Raw genomic sequence first — 19,810 nt, 5'->3', positions numbered from 1 at the left:
CTCAGGCAGCAGAGCATCTACCACTCTCACTGGGAGATAATTTCCCGCAGCAACAGCACCATGAGGGTCCACCCCTGTCCACTGTCAGATGGCCAACCCAACTCTGGCAAAGATGGGAACAGCTCCTTGGGTCTCTCCACCCACTCGCTCTGGCTTTATATTCCCCACATGTGAGTGTCTTGCTGTCTCACCCTTCCTTCCACATCCTGTTCTTGTGTTGTTGCCAGATAGCATTTGTCTTGCACAGATGGGGAGCCTTGAGCCATTTCTGGGAAAGAGCAAACCTCAAGTCTGACTTAGGTAGGACCTCATAGTCCCCTGTGCTCTGGAGGCCTTGGTTCCTCCTGGAGACCTCAGTGGTAGACTCCTTTCAGAAATTCATGGCCAGAAGTTTACTGAATTCAATGTCCTGAGCCATAGATATGGTGCACTTTTGCACTAAGCTTCCTAATTCTGTAGCTTACTTATATTTTGCTTCACTGTTCCCACCATGATGCTGTACAAGTCACAGTTAATACTCAACTTTTGCTTTAATAACCAGAATGTCCATGGGCCGAAAGTCAGGAGATCTCTGAAGGATTTGCCAGGAGTTAGGAACAATCTTTTTTTTTTTTTTCTTCTTTCTTGTTTCCTTTTTATTTTTCTTTTTTAATTTTTATTTCCAAACCAGCTAGAATGGTAGGAACAATTTTATATTGATGTACAGTGTCTGGTGCATGTTCAGTGAAAATGTAGTGGCATTCTTTGAAAAGTTTTAACCACAAATAAAGAGGATCTGTAAAAAGTCAAGCTGAAGGGCACAATGATCTAAAACCAACTCATGAGCCGGCATTGCAGAAGAATAAAAAGATCTTGTAGAAGCAAAATACCTCCACTTCTGTACTGTGGAATTTAGCTTGCTACATTATGGCTTCTGACAACAGGTGACAGGAATTTAAAGGAAAGTGAAGTATTCACTCTTTTCCAGTTCACTCTCACCAGTTTTAGAAGCTAGATCATCAAACAAGAGGAAAAAATACCACAATATCAAGGAAACACTCCCTGCCGCATTGAAGGACATGTAAATGTTAATAGAGCCTGGCGCCAATCGCCTGACACACCAGTTGGCAGTATTTGCTAAGTGCTATAGTTTGGTAAAAAGAAAAAAGGAGAGAGAGCTTGAGAGAGAGAATTAAAAAAAAAAAAATGTTGAAATTAAATGAGACCTCTTCACTGGAGATGCCTGCTTCTCAGAAATGTTTTCTAAGTGGAACTTCCCTCTCAGCTCTCCACAGGATATTTCTTACCTTTTGATAGAGAAAGGATATTTCCTATCACTGTTCTCAAAAACATCTAATAGCAAAGGAAAGAATCCCTCAGGCTTAAAGAATTCAAGAAGGATTTTTTAATCTAAGTTCCCAAATTCCCCAACTTCTAAAAGTGCAAGAAATCCTAAACTTTTTTCTAAGAAAGTCTCAAAAAGTAGAACAGAATTGGACATGGAAGAAGCACACAAAGTCTTTCCTCCCCAGCAGGATGTGAGCACATCATGGTGAGAGACTCTAGAGCATCTGGACATCTTCAAATGATGCGTTAGAAACCGTTTGACACCTTGGCAAATCCATATGCAAATAAATATATAGTCTGAATTTTCAAGGTGTGTCTGAGGCAAGGAGTGACCAGGCTGGAAAACACAGTTACTCCCACAGTGTTTTCTCTTCCAGCAAATCTTAGTTTGGCCCTGTTTATTTCCATTCTAGATTGAAGTGTCTCAGATGATGTCAATGTCTGTCCCCTGTGGGAACATTTCCCAGATTTACTACTACACAGTTAGCAGGATCTTCCTGGCTGTCAGACGAGGCTGTCCTCCCCCTTTCAGCAGTTCCACTCCCTTACTCATGCGTATAACTTTGGTTAACTTCAGAAAGTCTTGTCCTTCTCAGGGCGACCGTGGGAGGAGACACTCTGCTGTGGAGAGGAGCCAGACAATCAGTGTGGATCATTTACCATCCACAAAGCATCCAAATTGCAACTGTGTTGTCTGCTTTTATCTAGGTCATGTAGGTCAGATATTTTAAGGTATTTATAGAGAGGTAAGAGAGGTACTTATCAGCATTTTCTAAATCACCCAGCACTCATTGAAATGAAGGAAAAGTAGTCATCAAGGTGCTTTGCAAACCCTATTCAATACCAACATACAAAAATCCTTTTTAATATCCAGCCTGCATTTTATCTTAAACATAGGCAAAACATATGTAATTTTTCTAAATGAGAAAGGCAGAACTTAGTGGAAAATTATTTCCGTCCTTCTAAAAAGATCCAGAGCTTCTTGTTTCTGAACAGCTCTGTAGGTCAGGAGGAGACAAATGGACTGGTGTACAACACTTCCCTTTGAAAAAGGGGCTCAAACTTTTGAGCTTCCCCACCCAAATCTGTGAATTCAAGTTAAATTTGGCAAAAGACAAAAGGTAGGGAAAAAAAAAAGGCAAACCCCAAACGTTTCATTGCCACATTCTCTAAATGACACATTCTGATTTTTTCTTTAGCTGGCTCAGAGAACATTTGTCCTCACACTGCAGACCTTCTTCCCAACACCCTACATTGACCAAAGACATAGAGTGGGAAACCAAGACCCACATAAGTAATGTGCCACATCAGTAATGTGCCCTGGAGTGTGGCTGCTGCCTCCCTCCTTTAGATGTCTCCTCTAGCAGAGGACTTGCTAAGTACCTTTTCTCTTTTGCTATGTACTTTTTCCCAGGTACCCTAGGAAAGCAACTGCAACCCATGCTACAGAGGAAATCAATCCACTATCCTACTCTCCCACAAACAAACCTAGGAGAAAAATCCTTTCTGGAACCTCAATGCAGACAAACACGATAATAGGGAATATAAAGACTGTTGCCACTAGGAGCACCTAGCGCATCCTGCCTGTCACATATTTCTAACCATAACCATTCTTCATTGTTTTTCCCTCCCAGCAGCCAAACTATGGCTTAAAAATGGGGAAAAGAAATCTTTCCTGTCCCCTGAGATGACCAGGAGGAATCCCAAAGCAAGAGGTTAATATGGCATAAACATAACGTCCATGGACAGCAAACAAATCAGGTTTTTGGTTTGCTTTTCCAAGTGGAGCTCTTGGATCAAAACTACCTCTGCTGCTCTAAACTGTAATGATTCAAAATTCCTCTGAAATGAAAATGGACCACCTCCTTTGGGGAATGAAATTTTTTGCATTAGTAAAATCATTAAGAAAAAAAGTAATTGATTTTCACCAGCCTGATGATATCTGCCCTTCTTATGCTTGTCCTAACCACCACCACTAATGGACAGTGTGACTGCAAAGGACAGGGTGCCTATCTATTGCTAGAGAGCAATGTAACATGGTCTGAGCTATCTCCCCTCTCCTCGGTCCTCTGCTGATGTGGACAAGGAGGATATTATTGTTCTGAAGCATGACTACAACCTGGGAGATCTCTCCTTTGTATGTACCCTGAGGACACCTCACTGGGAAGGGGCCCCACCTTTACTCCTCCTTCTGCCTTGTATTAAGTTCTTATTCAGAAAAAAAATGACATTATTTTAAATAGGAACCTTGTACAATAAAATGTACTTTTGTACCACTGGAAAAATTCCTAGGCAAATACATTTACTAGACCTCGTTGTCAATGGGCTAAAAGAGCATACTTTGCATTATGCACATGCTTAAGTGGTGTTTTAAACAGTGAGGGATTTAAGGACTTGCATAAATGTGCTTAAATAAGGTCTTCATCTTGTGAAATTCTATTTCATGGAGTTTGACAAATCTTCAGCTTTTGTCTTTTGCAAAGTGAACACTACATATATTTATTGTAATAGTACGTTAAAAAACCCAATCAAACAAACAAACAAAAAAAAAACCCCAGAAGATTCAAGCAAACTTGCAGTGCTGTTCCAGATAAATAAGCTGAGAAGTAACATTATGTAGATCAGTACTGCTGAGATCAGCTTCCAGGTGTTACAGTGATGAGCAATGGTATAAAATCCTATAATCTTATGTAGAGCAGGAACGGATGTAAGTGATGTAGAATTCGTGTTGGCTTCCTGTTCAGGGCTTCACTTCACCCCTTTGACTTTGCCAGATCTCCCTCTGACACCACCAAAAGCTTTGGCTATGCAAAGAGCAAAGCATATAATCAAATGCATTATGTATTATTTGTTGGCAGTCTTTAAAGATGACTTAGTTTCTCTTGCCAAACATTTTCTAATTATTTTTCTGCTGCTTTAAGGGGAGACTGTGTTCTGCTTGTCTACACCTTGTTTCCAGGCTGCACACACTTTTGCTTTTTAGGCTGATATTTATGACTCTGTGTTTATCTTTAAAAAAAGAATCCATTTCCAGTACTTGTAGTTATTAATTCTTTCATCTTCTTTCCCATTTGTTTCACCTGCAGTGCAATGCTACATGGTTTATATTCATTATTGTGCTATTATTTGCCTCAAATATGTTTTGCACTATTGCATGAATTATTTTTGACAGCTGAACAAAGGCAAGATGTTAATCCAAGGAAGCAATCTGCAGAAAGTGCTATTAAACAAGAGCAGAAATGTCTGTGCAATTTACCCTACCCAGTAAAAACTGGGAATCAACAGTCTGTGGATAATACCACAGTGATGAAGCCAACAGCACTGGGAAGTCATGGACTAGGTTGCTTTGTCTGTTTATCAACCATTTGGAAATCTTTATATTATTTCTACTTTGGGCTCTGAACAATAAAGATGAAATCAGGATATTTCTGCTCGTTAGTCAGCAGTCTTGCGCCAGTGCACTCTCCTGACTGCAGAGCAAGAAGTTAGCACGTAGGGCAACATTTGGCAGTGACACAGCCAGCGTGCTTCTGCTTCTGGCCAAGTTAATTGGGGCTTGTTTGGGAAGTTTCTGCACATTGCTTGATTTCACAGAGTAATTGTGCTGTTGGGCAAGGGTGTGCGTACGTATGTGTATACACTCACCTCAAATCACAATCCAAAGCGGTCCCCGTGCAGTCACAGCCTGGCTGAGGCTGAAAGGCACCCCTGGAGATCATCTAGTCCAACCCCCTGCTCAGAGCAGGGCCAGGCAGAGTGGGTTGCTCAGAGCAGAGTCTTCTCAGGCTTTGAATATCGCCAAGGATGGAGACTCTACAACCACTCTGGGCAACCTGCTCCACTGTTTGACCACCCTCATGGAAAAAAATGTTTTTGTATGTTTAAATGGAATTTTCTGTATTTCAGTTCATGCCCATTGCCCCTTGTCCTGTCAATGAGCACCACTGAGAAGAGCCAGGCTTCATCTTCTTTATTCCCACCCTTCAGGTATTTATAAACACTGGTAAAATCCCCCTGGGTCTCTTCTTCTCCAGGCTGAGCAGTCCCAGCTCTCATAGCCTTTCCTCATGTCAGCTACTCCAGACTCTTCATTATCTTTGTGGTCCTGCACTGGACTCACTCCAGTATGTCCATTCCCCTTTTTTCCCAGGGACCCCAGACCTGGACCCAGAACTTCAGACGTGTCTCACTAGTGCTGAGCAGAGAGGAAGGATCATCTGCCTCAGCTGGCTGGCAACATTCCTCCTAGTGCAGCCCAGGTGACTGTTGGCCTTCTTTGTCGCAAGGGCACATTGCTGGCTCATGGTAAACTTGGTATCCACCAGAATGCTCCAGGGTCCTTTTTGAAAACTGCTTTCCAGTGGGTCAGCCCCCAACCTTCATTGGTGTGTGGAGTTATTCCCCCCCAGGTCCAGAATTTGTCACCTGAGGAAGAATAATCTTTCTCTGATGGAATCTCCTGAAGCATAGCCTTTGATTAACTTCGTGAAATTCCTGTTTGCCCATTTTTCCAGTCTGTTGAATTCCATCTGAATGGCAGCACAACCATCTGCCATATCAACCACTCCTCCTAGTTTTCTATCATCTGCAAACTCACTGAGAGCGTACGCTGTCCAGGTCATTAACAAAGATGTTATAAAATATTTGTCGCCATAACAACCCTTAGGGCACACCTCCAGCCAGACTTCATGACACTAATCACAACCCTTTGAGCCTGGCAGTTCAGTCAGCTTTCAATCTACCTCACTGTCCATTTATCCAGTCCATATTTCATCAGTTTGTCTATAAGGATGTTACGGGTGACAGTGTCAAAACTCTTGCTGAAGTCAAAATAAACAACATCCACTTCTTCCCCAAGATGCAACACGCTGTCGCACATCCACTGCCACCCCAATGTGGTGGCTTTTTCCACACTGAAATGGCTACGGTGAATTATTGTTTGGAGGTACCTTTCTCTATCCACTGACTGTAGGAGGAACTTTGCCTGATTTACTTAACTTTAACATGGTTAGATTAAGGGAAGTGAGTCTTATCCTTAGGGTTCATATTCCATTTACTATTTTCTGTAATTTGCACAGGCACATAACAACAAATCTCTTTCAAATACCTCATGCCATGGCCTTTTTGATACATAGTTCCCCATGCCAGGCAAACAGGTATTTAGTGCTTGAGAACAGCCTCTTATTCCTAAAAAGTGCAATAACTGGGTGAAATTGTTCATGCTGAGGCTGGTAGAAGCTGCTTTGCCACAGTCTGCAACAGCAGCAGATTTCAATCTCCTCTTTCTGCCTGCATGCCCATGTCAGGAAGTGTGGTGGCCGAGTGAGGTACACTTGCATGCTTGAGATGTGTGCCTGATTCACTTAGTTTTATTATGCTTTCCGTTTTTCATGAAGGGAAATTATTTGGAAATACTAACAAATCTCCACCACTTCAACTAAAACTTGCAGCAAACTTCCTTTCAGGAGACATGCTTACATGTTTTGGATGCTGATTATATGCCATACATGCCTCATCCTTGATAACAGACCTACCCATGACTTATGTTTCAGTCTCAGGTCCCTGATGTATCACTCAATAGGTTTCAGTTCTGGAACTGTAATCTTAAAACCCCACTTGCTCACAGGGCATGTAATAACATTCAAAAACCTCCATCATGCCAGAAAAGTTATCCTTTCTACTTCAGTGAACACAAAACTGTACTCTCTTTTAAGGTTGCTTAACTTTCAGCTGTTAAAACTGAAGTAGTCACTTACCAAAAGCACTTACATACATCGCAGAAGTAATAAAAAGCTAATGTCTCTTCATTTATTTATCTTCTGGGCCTGAAAGATGGCCTGAGTGCTGGCTCACTCAGCACTGGGAGGTATGGGTAACTCCCAAGTATGGATATAGATAAATACATATATTATTGCTTATTACTGATAAATGTACATGACTGCAACTGGAGCAACAGGGCTCACTGTGCAAATGTAAAAGGACTAGGACTTCAGCCCTGCTGAGGAAAAGTCACCCTGGTCAAAAGGGCTGGAGGCAGTAGATCAAGAACGACCTGATCCTATTCACAAATGGAGAAAGCGTAACCCCGTCAAACATGCACCTTGCATAGCTCTGCAACCCATGCACCCTGCAACCCTGCAACCCATGCACCCGCTTCCCATATACAAAGCACTATTGTTGACAGATAACAAATTATATCTCCTCAATGTTGACTCTATTCAGAGTTCATTCAGCTTTTTATGATCCTATTCTCCCATTCATAACGTTAACAAATAATCACAGTGTTCAGACAACCACATGATGTGAAGAAACCATCTGAAGTTTTCAAAGAGAGGCAGGTGCGGTGTTTCTTCTCTCTGGTTTGGGAAGCAGGAAAGCAGGAGCTGGCCATTGATTCACTGTTGCCTGAGAAAGGGGAATGCTGTAGGACAACCAGAGATACTGAGCTTTTCTCTGTGCAGTAAATGTTAACAATAGATTTGAGTTGTTTATAAATAGTTGTTTGCTTGTTGGTTGTTTTTTTTTAATTTATTTATTTGAGATATCATACAGACTAGTACAAGGTTTCAACCTTCCCTCAGCTGTGGTTACAAAAGTCTTGAAAACAAAGCCTGTGGGTGTTGCTTTTTTTTTTTTACTGGTGAAACCCATCTCATTGACCATTTTTCCGGTGGGTCACCACTTTGCCCTTCAGAATGTAGATTAAAGAAAGACTTTTCTTTAATTACTCATGCTCTGTGAGAAGCCAATATGTCTCCTGAAGTTCCCTAGCCACTGTGTGCCAATCTAGAGAGCTGCTAAGCAGCCATAGACGAACTAAATAATCAGTGAGACAAATCCTTTTCTGATTTACTTCCTGTGGAAGTTGGCTGAAATTTTGAGTTGTGAAAGATGTAAATCAGGGCAAGGTTCATCAAAGTCCTTTCCATGGAATTTTTAGAGATCTTAAATCAACAGCTTGCCTGCCCTTGCACAGACCTGCAGAGCACACCCATGGGTGTCTGCAGTGCTGCTGAGATGGGGGGTAGTTTCTGTGTTTTCTTGTATAGCTGTTCCTTAGCTCTAGCAGAAATGCCTCTTCGCATCCTTCCTCTTAAAGAGATATTTGGAGGCACTAAAATATTAATAATGATCTCCTGGTCCACTGCTGAAATCTGGCACCAAGAGGCTGGCTGTCCACATGCTTCCTATGAATTTCAGTTTTCTCTCCCTACTCCACTGCCACTGTCTGTCCCAGTTTAGCCTTCTTGGGCTTCACAGAGGGATCAGAAGGTCTGAATTTAGTCACAGTTGCCCAGTGAATTTTCTTGCATTTTTAACAGTGACTCATGAGACTTTGGACAAGATAAATCCCTTTTTTGTTGATGCTAGTAGAGGAACAGTGTTTTCTTCCTCACCCCTCTGAGGGCGGTTGATGACTATCCATCCTTTCTTCACTGGGCTGCACCCTGAAAACTTACCCATCACATTCCCATCTTAATGCACTCCTATCTCAGTGTTGTGTCTATCCTATCTCAGGTTTAATTAGAAAGTCTATAAACTGCCACCTCCACATCACCTCTACATAGAAGCAACAATACCAGGCTTATTTCATGGGAAGGAGGGTTGTGCTATTTTTTTCCATATAAAAGGATCAGCTCTTTGAGAACAAGAACCAGTCTGGATCTTCTAACTATAGTCTCAACTGTGACTAGGAAACAGATTATACTACTCTGTCACCAGCACACATCATAACATCTGCGGTCATATTAGGTGGTTTCATGAAAGGTGGGAAAACAAAATGAAACAAAAAGACTTTTCATACACAGCAAACTAGTGTTTGATTTCAAGACTACACAAGCATTTAATTTCAGCAGTGCCAAAATGTTTTGCAGAGATAAGGTAGTAATATCTCAACTTATGCGATGCCTTTGCAACACTGTAAAAAATATATATTGGCATGTGATAGAGCAGTCTAGGCAAAACAAATCTGGACAATATAGTCAGAACAAAGCATTTTTGTCTTCTCAAAGCAAAATGAGGAGAAAAAAGTCCCTTTGATTTTTCCCTGTCATATTTTGTGAAAACCGACACATTCTTGCAAGCATTTCTATTTAAATAAATGCACATTTTTTGTGGAAACCTGATGGATCCAAACTTTTTCATAAACTGTACTAATGATTCTCTCTTATCTTGTGGATCAGACATAATAAAGTCACCCTTTGTTTAAGTGTGCCCCAACTGTGTAAAATAAGGACAGGAGCATGAATTAAATCTATTATCTAATGGAAAAGATCCAGGGAAATGTGAGGAACCCAAGAGCAATATGTTCTCTGGGACTCTCTTGCTGAGAAGAGAGATTACTGGGTGCTGGAACAGTCGCAGTTTCTATCTGGCAATAGATGAAACATTTCAAGAACTGGATAATTACCTAAAGTGGTCAGCTATTACATTTTTCTATTTCCCATTGGTATGAAAAGTAAGCATGTACTCTTTGCCAGGCAGAACAGTAATCAATAGGTAATGGAGAAGTAATTTGTCTGATGACATCAACTGGATGCCAGTCCTTCAGCACCTCTATTAATAAATGTCATGTATCCATGCCAGGAGACTGGAGATGACATTGAGCTTTGAAGTCATGGGATTGACTATGAAATATTTCTAAAATAATGTCTCAGTCAATCTACATTGCCAGTTTCCACATGAGATTCTAGATCAGATTTGCCTCTCATTTCCATTAGCCATAGTTCAGAGCAACTCCACTGGCTAACTCCAGTCTGAAATTAATGTTGCTGAAGGCAAGAGTTTGGTTCACTGCGTTAAGTATAAGATGCAAGTTTAATGCTTTGCAAATTCTAGCAGGGCTCTCAGGGTGAATGAACATCTCTCTGCTGAAGCCAAATAGCTTACCCTGGAGATCTACATGTGTACATCAAGATTCTCCAGAACAGACTGATCCAGTAATATTTCTAGTGAGCTTTCACTTCCTTAAAGTAGTTCATTCACTTTTTAAATATAATGTAGGGGTCCAGTTTTCAGTCTGGATTCTGTTTTACCTGTGCGCATCTTCAGAGAGCAAAGACCTCTCAGGGCACTGCTAGAAAGGGGAGCAGCAGCAGCAAACAATTAACAGCCTTAAGGGCAGAGGAGACCTTTCCTCACCTGGAGGACCCAAAAATCCTGTCATCCTCTCCTGCCATCTTCTTCCTCATTCCACCACTCCTCACCTGAGATCTTGGAGGCAACTTTGCCAAAGTGACTCCAGCTTGCAGGAACAGTTGCAGTAGCTGCAATAGCTGTGAACCATTTGCTTTCTCTTTTTCCTGTGGAATGGACTGAACTTTACCTTGTGTTGCTTGTGTCTTCACTCCAGCCCTATGCACCCAACTTTTCCTGTTTCTTCCTCTCAGTTTTATTCCACACTCACTGTTCTAGCCCTTTTCTTCACTAAGATTTCTTCTAAAAACCTCTTGCTTCTTATGAATTCTTTTGGTTGTTCCTACACACTGTGATCATGTATGTTGTTATGCTGCTTATTAGTGATATTCTCCTTGAATTCAGTGATGCAAATTGGCTCTTTTACTAGTACTCAGGAATCTGCAGTTGTGAAATGAATGAATTCATAGACCGTTGACTTTGACGGCTTTGGGACAGGCCTATGATGCTGAAAGAAAGCAATGTCATCCAATGACAACTATGCAGTAGTGTAGCCTCAGAGAGCTCTTTCAAAATGCAGAGATGTAGATTTAAAAGAAACCCCTTATAGAGGACTGAAACCCTTCTCATGGCTCCAGTGGGGGCAAGATCAAGACTGCAAATTCAGAATGTAGAGATATGATTGTGTCAAATTGCGTGTGACAGCACCCATTAACAGTCTGTTACACTACAAAATCTGATGCAATTCAAAGTGAAGTGAGCAGATGTAACACAACATGCTCCCAGCACACTCCCAGAGTCTCAGGGGATCTCTGCCTCTATTCATTTTGATTTGAAAAGCAATTAGCTAATACAAATTAAGAAAAACAAGAGATAACTGTTAAATCTGGCTTTAAAAAGAACATTCTAACACGACCGCCTTGGTGTCAAATTTCCACAAGTATTTGCTTTGGTAGTCCTGAGTCCAACAGGAGCTGCACACTTACAGTAAAGTAGTATTTTTTTAACATGTGTGAAAAGGTCATGCTCTCTTCTGAGAGACTGCCCACTTTTCCAAAATACGCTTGCGTAACTGTTTATAGATCAGATACTAGGTATTAGTAACAGAAATTATGCCTTATAGCTGACATCCAATGTATAAAGCAACCTGAGTGTTAGTGGGCCAAGCACCTACACTAAAATGAACCTTCTTTCAGTTTAATGAAGTTTCACTGAAGTCATTAAGAGTGGCAGGCATTGGGTATTTTGGAAAATCAGGCAGCTTTTATTTCAAGGATATCTCTGGCACCCTCAACCCACTGGCTAAAATCCCATCACCAAAGTCCCATGAGAAATGGACAAAGACTGGAAGTGTTGCCACCTTCTAAGTCCCTGGCCCAACCTGCAAGTGACATAGCTGTCATTAACTTCTACTTGTTTCCTTAAACAGGGAGGGGACTATTTCTTTTTTCTTTTAACTACCAAATTGAATGAAGAAAGGAGTTTCAGTGGGAGTGAAATGCAGATTTATGTGAGTGAAACTCCCTGCAGATACATATCTAATCTCCTGAGGTTTGGTTGGGGTTTTTTTGTTTCTGCTGAAAAAAATGGAAGGATTTTAGAAATATTGAAGTTTTGTTTCCAAGTTTCACAAATAAACTCTTTCCTTTCTGACATGATGGAGCATTTCATTTCAACAGCTTTCAAAATGAAGCTCTTGAGTTATAATTTTGAAGCCACATTTTCCATTCATAAACAGATCTAAATTTGAAGAGCAGAGGAAAAACAGAAGGCTTTTACAGCCCACCCAAATGAAACTAAACATTTCAAAACAAGTATTATGATTACAATGTAAATAGATGCCCACAGAAACAGACTCCATCAGAACCGAAGCAGGGGCTGGAGAGAGGTCTGCCAAGCCCTACAGCCTTCACTGTGTGTCTGAGGTGACACCAAGGACAGTGGAGCAGTGATGATGGAGCTAAAGCTGGTCCATCTTATACTTCTACTTGCCCATCTCCACTTTCTGCTCCATTAAATCTCTTCCTGTGCCCATGGTCTTGCCGCACACCGCTTAACACAGCCGGCTGTGCTGTAGCATTGTGAGCTGCTGTCCTCTCCTGGACAGAAATACAGACGGTCTGCTGTGAAACTCAAGGTCCTCTACAACTCTTTCCTACTCCTGCTGTGGCTTTGCAGCTTTGAACATCATAGCATGTTGCAACTTCATCTTACACTGCCTATTTTGCTCTTTCAACCCCAAATCCATAAAGAAAATTTTGTTCCTGTTGCAGCTGGAATTTAACTGCGGATCATATTTTCCCATTTTGAGCTCTGGCCATACCTCAAGATATGGCTGGAACAGAGGGTCGATGGTTGCTAAATATTTGTTGGGGTATTTAGTCTGGCATGTGGGCCTTACTCCCTGCTTTGTAGAGCCAGATTACTTAAATAAAAAGAAAGCTGATATTGGAGTTTAGTTGGTTATATCAAAACAAACAAAAGACTCCTTCAGCTGGAAATCCTACCAAAGCCTGTACTTGGATAAAGTAGGTTTTCAGCATGAAAGCACAGGAGCTACACTGCCCAAGGCTAATGGTAACCAGTTCATATCTAAGATGATGTGCATAGTTTTGAAACTTGCCTAGGATTTGCAGAGGTCTCACCATTCCCAAGGATGCAAAGCTCTTTTGCTTCTTTATTTGCCTTAAAGCTTTGCAAGAAATCCAAATGCCTTGTGGAAGCTAAAAAAGTATGAGTTTGCATATTTATAAGAAATTATGCCAAGACCATCCCAGCCAAGTAATCTGTAACCTAGTTCTTCAGGTGACAAAAAGATGTTATATGCTAGTTGTGTAATTTCCTTTGTGCCATTGCTGTAGGAACTGGCATGAGCCACTATATGCTAACCCAGAGGAAATTATTTCTTGCTATTAAAAAAACAAAAACAAAAAACACATCATGAACATGCATTCCTTAGTTTCTGTTTTAACCATAGACTCACAAGCTAGTAACCACATTTTGTTTTCATAATGCCTTTCTTCTCAACGATGAAGAAATACATGCATTTTTTGCTAAGTGTGTTCATGTACGAAGCTTAAGGCTGGAAAGGCACTGTGGTTTTGACAGGTGCTGATCCCACTTGGCCACAGAATATCCTGACACACCAGGACTTTTCCAAACAGTTGTCTTTGTGCTCACCAGAGATAAAAAAAAATAGAGACATGGAACTGATTTTCCAAGGAAATGGCAAAATACATTGAACAATTTGCGAACTGTTCTGAAGCAAAGAGCGTGACTTGTTTTTATTGTCTCAAAAGGATTCAGATTATAACATGCTGGCAGTGAAATATGATAGCTGTAGAAACAAAATATCCACAAGGATGAGAACACACCTACTTATGGCAAATCTCCATAGAGCCTTTTGCCTTCAATATTACTTGAGCTGATGTTTACTACATCGATTTATTACCCCCCCAGAAAGCATTTTTGGCAAGTTCCTCTTATGTCATCATCACATTATCCCTAAAAGGGGAAAAGTATCACTAAAAACTGTAGTGCTTTAAAAAGATGCTTTCTGATGATCTTTGATGAACTATAGACATCTAAATAATTCATGTGTTTAATTGCAACTAATAAGAGAAGAACCAGAAAAGTTTAGCAATTAAGAGGGATTTTTCCCTTAACTCACTTTGAAAACAAATTCTGCAGTGACAGATCCTGCGAGAGCAGAAATGATAAATGAGGAGCTGAAGACCTTTTTTTTCTTCAGCTTTGTAGTTGGAATGTTTGAAATATGAGAGACAAAGCAATATCCTCAGCATATTAGATGACAACTTCTCCACTAGCCAAATATAACTGAGGGGAGTGTGTGATACTGCACCGACCTCGGGAGAGGGAATAAATGAAAAGGCACATAGTCCTGTGGCTAATCAGGTCTCAAGATATTTGGTCCCAGCTCCTTACATAGGCTCTTTACATGTGACCTTGGACCAAGTACCTGGGATAAAATTTTCAACTCAGATCCTCAAAGTCCTTAAATCAGTGGAGTGAGATACCTAAATTCTTTTCTAAAATGCATCAACAAAAGTTAGAGAATATAAATTCCTAGACTTAGACAATTTGCAGAATTGTCACATTTAGTCTCCTTGTTCCTACTACCACCTATAGCTCTATCTCCTATATCTGTCATAACTACTTGTACTACGATGTCTTCTCCTCAGAGCAGGTGATTGAACAGGGACAAGCAAAATGAGGTGGTGGTCCTGCTCTGTGCATGCATTAACTGTGCAATAACACAATTCTGTGAGCACTGGAGTCTCATTTTCCATCTTGTCTTGTGTGTACCTGGCTTGCTCTTAAAGAAAGTACAAACCCTGACTCAAATTTCCCTATGGTTGGAGTACAGAAAAGGTCTCTTCTCTCTCCTCGCTTTCCTCTCAGTTTGGCACCTCTTCAGTTTGGGATCTCTGATACTCAGCACCATGGAACCTCAGGCTGCAGGCTTTAGCTCAGATGGGGCAATTACAGACTTCAGCTTGGTGCCCATTTCCACAAAACCTTTAGGAATTTGATTATTCTTGCTACCTTATCACTTCTCACCAATTTGACTGAAACTAGGCAATGGTTCAAAAATTATTACACACACACACGCACACACACACGTGTATGCTTTATTATGCGTCATGAGAGCAATCTAAATAATAATAATAGCAATAATAATCGGAAGTATCCAAAGGAGGAATACTTTCAGAGCAAGGAAAATTGGAAAAAGGAAACAAACACGCTAATGTAAGTGTTCTGTCATAAACTGATGAAATTGCAAAACAGCAAGCAGAGCAATGCTGGTGACTTGGTGGGGGTCTGATAAATGTGAACTTGCTCTCTGTGACTAGAAGAAAATGCTATAAAGAAAATCAGACTTCTAATTCTTATTCCATTTGGACGGGTCTAATGATAAACAAAAGTGATGTAAGTTTTGTCAACTGCCATTGAGATACTTGGGGATTTTCTTGGGAAGTCATGATGCCATAGTGCAAGAATAAAGGATGTGAAGGATAAAATCCTTTCTAACTGCATTCAGATTATCAACTCCAATATCTCTAACCATTTCAGGATGTTAATAAAGCAAAACAAATGTCACACTCTCGAAATGGCAAAAAATCCCAAAGCATGAAAGTCTTGCAGGCTCAATGGCTGAGCTATAGATGTCCAGCAGTATAACAGATGCAAATTGATTGCACAGGTCAACAGAAAATCTTGATCAAGGAAACAGGTCATGCACAGCACTGCCCTGAATGGCCACACTTATGCAGAAGAAGTATCTGATCTTGATTTTGAAGATGACAGTGACAAAACTTCAAAGGAAGCGGGACTTCAGAGAAAGCAGCACTGGAGCCAACATTACGCAAGGCATCAAATTAATTTTTAATAAACTGTTTGTGGATCAATCACTCTCTCAGATTTAAGTTGTCGCCAGTGATACACCCACTGCAACAGTGATTCAGTTGTTCCACAATAGTTATGATTCCTAGAGAAAGAACAAATTCCGTGTGCTTTATAATGACCAATATAGAGTCCTTTGTGCCGTAGAGGAGTAACTGCACATTCTTCTGAGAACTACATAAATATCAACTATTCTGTCTATAAGCACAGCCACATAAGCTATTTCTTATTTGTAGGATCACACAACAGTATGCTATGTGGAGGGAAAATGACCTTTTATATGTTTGAAAATGAAAGAAATAATGAGCCACTGTAATAATATTCTGGACCAGGAAATGTTAGCAATGATGTGGTCAAATTGAGAGCTGGAGTTAAAACCAGGTTAACGGACGGCCACATCTTAACCTTCACCTATTGCAATCCATGCTGTACAACTGTCCTGCTTCCCAATCTGAGTATCCTGCTGGCAAATAAAGAAGAATAATCTCCAGCCTGCCATGAAAATTCAACACATTTTCAAATAAAAGAATTCACAGATGATTTTGCTTCCAGGACCTGGATTTACTCCCACTTACATCCATTGCAAGACTCCCACTCTCTCACTGGAAGCAAAATAAAAAGTAAATAAGAACTCAAGTTTAAAATGCCTATCATCCATGAAGCTATTATTGGGACTATTAGGATGAAAGTTGTCTGTACACTCAAGAGATGGCGGCTGTAGGGAGCCCAGAAGCATACGAGAGGGACGTGTCCCCCAGCACCTCTGCTCGTTGGTTTTGTTGCAGTGGTTTGCCGTGTGTGATCTATAATAAGTGGAGCTGTCCACTAATTTTCAATTAACTTTATTTCTTCAATGACACAGTGAGGAAAAGGAGGAAGGGGGAGGCTGGCAGAGGAATCAATTAAGTAGGAGAGTTCTTCTTCCTAGGGAATACAAGAATAATTTATATTTTCTGATGGGGACTTTCAGAATTAAGTACTTCCTTGTGAATCAATATTTTGCAATGCTGGCACTTCCAAACACAATGTTTATTTTCATAGAAACTGTGAAAAAAAAACCTTTCTGGAACTTCTAAATCAACTTTTTGCAGAACTTTTGCAATTTTAAAACACAGGCTTATTTCATTTTGAGGTGCAAACAAATATTAAAGCATTGACATCTCCCTCAGTATGGAAATTCCTTTCTCCACATAGCTCTGGTTTAAAACTTTTCTGCCCCTTCTTCCTCTGCTCTTGCAAATACAAATGGAAATATGAACTCAGCTATGAAAAGCTTATGCTCTTGTCATTGCTGTTCATGATAAAACCCAGCAGAAGAAACAAAGGAAAACATTTTTCTCTCAAAAAAAAGTTCACTTGACATTTCCTCTTACACACTTGTATCAAATCCTTTGCACCCCTACCTGACAACCATTCATGTGACACCTCAAACAGAGGTGAATTTCATGTGAACACTCTCAAATGTTATTCTCAAAGTCAAACTCTGTTTCTTTTTAAGAAGACACAAGACACACATACAGAAAATATAATCAGGACACTCTGATTCCCCATGACAAACCTCTGTAAATACTTCCACAATGTAAAACATCTAAACGTCTCTGAGAGACCTTTGGTTTTAAGCTTAAGAAATTCCTGCCACGAACGTAAGCTTATGCAAGGGCTCAATTCTGGCTGGTTCTGAGCACTGTCACTCTGATCTGACAAAGCACATAAGCTTATGCATAAATTCAAGCATATTGATAACCACACTCCCCAAATAAAGCTCAGGCTGAAGTTATTCTGAGAGCAGGAACAAGTGCTGAACACCTAGCAAAGCACCAGCGATGCTGGTCCTTAATTTCTTCACAAATTACTGCTCTAAGATGTATGAGCTAAGGGATACATTTTTTCAGACAGCTATTCCCCCTTGGCAATCTCCTCTTGGAAGCATAAGGAATTTGCATCCCAAAGGGATTCAGGTGGTTTAGACTGTACCATATAGATCCAAATCCCTTGTGACCCTTTCTATGTCTCTTGGCAGTTTATAACCCAAGCTGTCCTTAATTTGTCTGTTAGGGTCTAGAAGAGAGGTCTATAGCAAAGTTCAGATTTGGAAAGGATCTCTGCAAGTTCATCTGGTCCAATCCCCTACACAAAGGGGGTGTCAAAATTATGTCAAAATTATGTGCCTCCTTCAAAGTTATATGGGGTTGCTTAGGTTGTTGTCCAGGCAGGTTTTGAATATCTCCAAGGATGGAGAGTCTGCAACCTCTCTGAGCCTCTGCTCCAGTGCTTGGCCTCTTAGAGGCTTAGACTTCATGCTTCTGGCCCTGACCACCTTAAGGCCACACTGCAGGACTCTGTTCAGCCTTTTAACATCTTTCTTGCACTGGCAGCTCTTACCTGGGGTCTGTAGATCAATCCCCACCAGAAATTTATAACCTTCAGAAAAATCATCCTGTGTCTTGTTTCCCTCCTGTACCCAGCACGGATGGTGCCCAGGCTAACACCAAGCCCAGCAGCACTCCATACTGGTCACATCCATACAGAATCACAGAATCACAGAATCATACAGGTTGGAAAAGACCTTTAAGATCATCGAGTCCAACCGTAAACCTAACACTACCAAGACCACCACTAAACCATGTCCCTAAGCACCTCATCCAACCGTCTTTTAAATACTTCCAGGGACGGCGACTCAACCACTTCCCTGGGCAGCCTGTTCCAAGGCTTGATAACCCTTTCAGTGAAGTAAAATTTCCTAATATCCAGTCTAAACCTCCCCTGGCACAACTTGAGGCCATTTCCTCTTGTCCTATCACTTGTCACCTGGGAGAAGAGACCGACCCCCACCTCTCTACAACCTCCTTTCAGGTAGTTGTAGAGAGCGATAAGGTCTCCCCTCAGCCTCCTTTTCTCCAGGCTAAACAACCCCAGTTCCCTCAGCCGCTCCTCATCAGCCTTGTGCTCCAGACCCTTCACCAGCTTCGTTGCCCTTCTCTGGACACGCTCCAGCCCCTCAATGTCTCTCTTGTAGTGAGGGGCCCAAAACTGAACACAGTATTCAAGGTGCAGCCTCATCAGTGCCAAGTACAGGGGGCCGATCACTTCCCTAGTCCTGCTGGCCACGCTATTCCTGATACAAGCCAGGATGCCATTGGCTTTCTTGGCCGCCTGGGCACACTGCTGGCTCATATTCAGCCGGCTGTCAACCAACACCCCCAGGTCCTTCTCTGCCAGGCAGCTTTCCAGCCACTCTTCCCCAAGCCTGTAGCGTTGCATGGAGTTGTTGTGGCCCAAGTGCAGGACCTTGCACTGAGCCTTTTTGAACCTCATAGAATTGACCTCGGCCCATCAATCCAGCCCTTCCAGGTCCCTCTGTAGAGCTTTCCTCCCCTCAATCAGATCAACACTCCCACACAACTTGGTGTCATCTGCAATAGCAGCACCATACACGGTACTTTCTCTCCATCTCCCTGTCTGCTCATATGTCCAAGGGTTAGCTCACCTGTAGAGCAGAAAGTACCTCAAATTACTCAACAAATACTGTGTGGTGAGAACAGGCATGGAGGGGAGGGTGAGATGCTGTTGTGTAGTCATACCTGCCACCATGCAGTCATGTACTCGTAGTAAAGGGGTGGTCATGACCTCAGACCCCACTGAACAGGGTTTAGCAGCATCGTATTTTCCGAGGGTAGGAAATCGTATTTTCCAGGGTATGTTCCCTGGTTCCCAGGGAGCTGCTGTTAAACCTGTGCATACTGCTATTCCAAGTGTCTTCAGGTCTAGAGGTTGCTGAGTTACTAAAAAAGACAGGGAGAAGAAAACAAAAAGTGTATGAAATATCCTTCAAACACAGTTTCAGAGAATGATTTCACATGCTTTGAACATAAATAGACTCCCTCCTAATTAATTCATTGTATTAATTTCTACAAATGGAAGATAC

Source organism: Mycteria americana, chromosome 2, assembly GCF_035582795.1.
Source record: "Mycteria americana isolate JAX WOST 10 ecotype Jacksonville Zoo and Gardens chromosome 2, USCA_MyAme_1.0, whole genome shotgun sequence".
NCBI lineage: Eukaryota > Metazoa > Chordata > Aves > Ciconiiformes > Ciconiidae > Mycteria > Mycteria americana.
This window is presented reverse-complemented; position numbering follows the sequence as displayed.